Source organism: Spea bombifrons, chromosome 2 (genome assembly GCF_027358695.1).
Source record: "Spea bombifrons isolate aSpeBom1 chromosome 2, aSpeBom1.2.pri, whole genome shotgun sequence".
Taxonomy (NCBI): domain Eukaryota; kingdom Metazoa; phylum Chordata; class Amphibia; order Anura; family Pelobatidae; genus Spea; species Spea bombifrons.
Window position 1 is genome coordinate 3,592,939 of NC_071088.1, and position 5,026 is coordinate 3,597,964.

Consider the following 5,026-nt stretch of genomic DNA (forward strand, 5'->3'; position numbering starts at 1 on the left):
TCGGCTTTAGTCACCTTGGGAGAGTCCTCATTGGCTGGAAGACTTCCCATTGGCTGGAAGACTTCCCATTGGCTGGAAGACTTCCCATTGGCTTGAAGATTTCTGATTGGCTGGAAGATTTCTGATTTGCTGGAAGACTTCTCATTGGATGAGAGATTTCTCATTGGCTGGAAGACTTCTCATTGGCTGGAAGATTTCTGATTGGCTGTAAACATTGACTCTGTTACCCTGTTATGAGCAACTCAGCAGAAGCTATTCCTTTTCTATGTGTTTTTTTTCATGACAAGCGCATAGTTGAGTTTGTGCCCGGGAAGACCGAACCCCTTACCCAATAATGACACAGACACACTTTATTGGGTGCAAATATAATTTCCACAGCTTTATTAATTTATACAATATTTAAAGGTCATTGTCAAAACAGGCCACCACGGTTAGAACATGAATAACAGATTTACCTTTTATTAACCATGACAATGACCTCCCATAATAAACACATTAACCGTATAACAATGGCACCAACACATAACAGGTGCCTCCACATTAACACATTGACCACAATAGGGGCATACCCAGACACCCCTACCAGACCATTTACCCAAATTATAAACCATGTAGGGGCATACCGAGACACCCCTACACCACCTAATTTAAAAAAAAACACCAATGCAGGGGCATACCGAGACACCCCTACACCACTAACTTAACCAAACCACCAATGCAGGGGCATACCGAGACCCCTACACCACCCCAGGTTCTGAGCCACAGGCCAGCTCGAAACCTACCAAACTAACTTGAACCAAGTCAAATTAGTAAACCAAACCATAAAAACCACCGTACTAAACAATAATCCCCAACTATCCCCGCCGCTGTGACAAAACGGGGTAGTCACCCCCCACAACCCACCGTTAAAGGGAGGGAGGGTGGGACAACCAGGATTTAGAAAAGCAGTTAAGTGACCGTTTACAAAATGGTTGCCACTTATATACCTTGATAGTAACTCCACCCATAACAAATTTGAACCAATTAAATTAAATCATTCCCTTATGCACACCACCTAGCTCTGTCAAGATCCACTCCACCTAAGCTGCGCTGCTCCATGGGCTTCAGCCTGAAAAGATTCCACAGCACACTGTTTAGTATTTTTTAATAATATCATTGTTAAAAACTCCTTGAGTGTCGTAACTACACATCTAATTACACATATTTAGAACTTAGAGATTGTTTAAGGGCTGTTGACTATACCTGTCAAGTGCCCCTGATTAATTTGCCCAGTCCCTCTTTCTGCCCCAAAAACCCTGAGCCCCCCCCCCGATGCCCCACTTTTCTAGGAGGTCAGAACGTTTGCTGGGTATGAGGGGGGATCGCAGGGTTCTACAGCCCTAAAAGCCCCAATAGAAACAACAGGAAATGCAGCCCCGGGGTACGGGGCCCGAATCGGGAATTATTATCCTGCATATGTAGAAAAATACGTGTAAAAATGTTGTTAATAGTTTTCCCCAGAGAGGCATCTTTACCTATATATACAATAAGATTCCCCTTAGAATGAATGGTTACATTAAAGGGTTAACCCACAACACCCTGAAAATCACAATTCCAGGCATGTAGTGCAAAATATTATTATTCCTGTGGCAAAACCCCCTGTTCTTTAACTTTATGGCTTCTATATAGCAGTTCCTGGCAACCTGTCAGTATAACAACGTCCCTGACTTTCTGGTTGCCATGGTGATCTTGTGATGTTGATGATGATGTAAATGTCGGCGTACGCAGAGAGAGGGGAGAGGTAAGGAGGGGGGGGTTCGTCTGAATAGGTAAGGTGCATGGGGGAGGGTGCGAAAGCCGGCGAACGATCAGAACGAGCCCAAATGTTCATTGTAAAAGTAACATTATAGCAACGCTGCGATACATTCAGAGGAGATGCCTTCAAACGTCGCCATGACACCTAAAACATTTTGCACCGGATTTGTTTCTGATAACGTGCAGCTACGGACCGGTGACGAAAATTGGCCGTGGCTCTTTAAGGCCAACTTCCAATCAACATGTATGCATGTATGTATTCAGCACACATTGGGAAGGTACCGGCTGCCCTCCAACGCTCATTACTTTATTATTTTAAACACTAGACACCCCGTACATCGTCATATATGACATCACAGCCCCAAAGCCACCTCGGCAGGTCAACATCAATTAGCTGCTTCATGTGGCCCAAATTAATGAAGAGGCAACACGAACGGGGTTAATTACGACAGTTTCTCTTAATCTGCTCCTACGACACACGAGAAAGTAAGAAGACCAGAGAACAGCGGAGGTCTGATCATTATTAAGAAATGCATTTCATTTGACTTTATTCTTCCCAGGGCATTGTGGGAGAGAAGACTGAGTCAGACTCCATTGGTTAATTTGAGAAGGTCCCCTGCTGAGACATCCTGAATCCCTGAATGAGTCCCTGAATGAGTGCAGCTCATGAGTTGTTCCTTCTGATGCATGAAGCTATAATTACAAGACGTTTCTTATATATACCGTACTGTCCCGATTATAGGCCACGCCCCTAAAGTTAATTATTACTAAAAATTAGTAAAGTTAGTAAAAATTGTTACAATTATATTTTCTCACACTCTCTCTCACTCACACACTCTCTCACACTCTCCGATGCTGTCTCTCAATGTCCTCATGACTCCTGGCGCACTTCCGCAAAAGGGCGGAGCTTCCAGGCACACAGCTTCCCCTGATTGGAGGAACAGGGGAGAGGCCGTGAGTACCCGGAGAAGCCCCCATATTGCAGACAGAGGCGCAGAATCATGTCTCTTAAGACTTATTAGGGTGCTTCAGTATAGATACACGGGCAGCATGAGAGGGCCAGGTAATAAAATCCGACCATCATGAAATTTAGCTCGGGTCCACCTGGGTCCGCCTGGGTCGGGGTGGATGCTCCCAGTATCCAGGAGGAGCTTACACCTTATAAAATAGTGAAAGGAAAATGGTAAAAGATTATACACTGAGAATGGTGGGAGTTGTAGTTCAACAAACCAAAATTGTCTGTAAAACATACATGCCAATAGTTTCGGTTTTTTTTGGTCTGTCCCTTAAAATTTGGACGAGGGTTTAGTCACACCTGATAACCATACCTGGGAACTTTTAGGCTCCGGCTACCTGGAGACCCCCCCCCTTGTGGGATGCTGCCAGGACTACCTACTGACGTTGGTGGCCGTTCCCGCTTAGTTTCCAGTTATGCTGATGACCACCAAATGTTTGGCTGCCACCACTCCAAGACACCTTGCTATAGGCAGGTTCTATTGCTTATTCTGTTCAAAAACACGACATTAACTAGATAGTTCCACTGAAGCAAGAAGTTCTACAGCCTTGTATTCGCCCCACTGTACTCACCTCTACCTGTCCCCTTCCGCATACTTCTGTGGTCACCATCGGAAGTGGAACCAACTTTATGGTCATGTCCCTGCTGTGCCTGATTCGGTGCGAATGAGAACGGAACGCTGCAACTCTATACCTTGGCTGTTCCAGAAAGCCCCAGGCGAGAGTATGGAGCAAGAAGGGCGCATGACTGAGGGGACGACAGGCAGCCCTCTCCCCCCTCCCGTTTTCCTGTTCATCTGTAATTCTGCTGAGTCAGCTCAGGGGGCTGTCAGTTTATGTTGATTGACGGCCCTGGGCTGAATATGATAGGAGTGAATCATCCTACTGTGCTTAGGGGTGGGGGTCACTATATATATGGGAGCCCACCCCATTTAGGTCACTTTTTCAATTGACCTGAAAAGCTTTCCCTCCCTCCCACCCCTCTCTTTTCTTTAATTGTCTGTTCCTTGGCGGTTGGTTATCAAGCTGGCATAGAGCAAGGGTTAACCACCTTAGGTGTGGTTTTACCCGTGGTGCACAGGCCCTCGGCCTAAGTGCAGGACACTCCCTGGGCTTGTGCCTTGGTGAATCCTAGCAGTGACAATGGCTGCCGTGCAGGGGACGCCGGTGGTTTCTACGGTTTTACGGTTTTACGCCTGTGCCAGCCGGTTCGGTAGTTTCAGTCGTTGTTTACAATTTAGGGTTACGATGTGTAACCTGTACATTTGGTTTACAATTGTTAGTTTTAAGGCTTGCACGTGTCATAAGTAAGTCGGGTGGTGCGGCACGTGCATCGCTATATTATTATATGGTGTTTACATAATAAAGTTTATTTTCTATTAATAAAGTTATTTATATCTGTGTCACGGTGTGGAAGGCGTAAAGCGGACTGCACCGTGGCCTTATTTTTCCATAAGTTGACTAAAATAAAGCATTATATTGTTTACTTTGTGTTTGTGTATTTATTTGGGAAGGGGGGTAAAAGAGGGCGACGCATTGGCGCTACCTCGGTCAGAAATATTCTCTTTAAAGCTAAAATAGGTCCCTTCTCTCAAGAGAGACTTGCCAATTTTGGCCTTTTATAACACATTGTTAAGTTGATTGTTTGAAACAAAGTCTGCCAACAACTGTCCAAGGAATGGAATCTAATAGAATTTCGCTCTCCTTTTTATATCGGAGAGCCGGATTGTTTGCCCAGTCTGACCGAGGCACGGTTAATCCATAAGAGATTTGAAGTCACGAGTTACGTTGTAACGCTAGTCTCCGGTTAATGCCACTTTGCTGTGGTGCGATAACACGGTTAATCGTTTTTTTTCGAGGTACGATGAGCCTGACCCTCCTCACTTCCAGTAATCCCCGGCTGGATCTTTCCTATCACAGCTCAGGCGATTGGAAATTCACAGAGATTTAACAGGGGAGCTCTCACTCACTGGGGGAGCCCGGCTCCGACACTCAACCCCTCTGATTATTCCTTTCCATCGCAGTTTGCGTTATTCCGACCCGTGTGTCGGGTACGGATTCAGCAAACGCTAAAAAGATGCCACAGGGGTAAAATCATCGACATTATAAATATAGTTTTTTTTTCTTTGTTTTATACATAGTGACGAATTGTTACAAAGATTGGAAATTAGATCCAGAATCATGCTAAAAAATGATGGAGTGTTTCGGAAAACCTACA

The 5,026-nt window shown here is 45.1% G+C and overlaps 1 long non-coding RNA gene across 1 annotated transcript; it reads right to left on the reverse strand.

The window, feature by feature from the left end:
* Nucleotides 1-349: 349 nt before the first annotated feature.
* Nucleotides 350-1,100, reverse strand: LOC128474548 (uncharacterized). The gene is made up of 2 exons (XR_008346363.1): nucleotides 747-1,100; nucleotides 350-642 (listed from the first exon to the last, which is right to left on the reverse strand). It is a non-coding gene; the product is annotated as an uncharacterized LOC128474548 (long non-coding RNA).
* Between the last annotated feature and the right edge of the window lie 3,926 nt (nucleotides 1,101-5,026).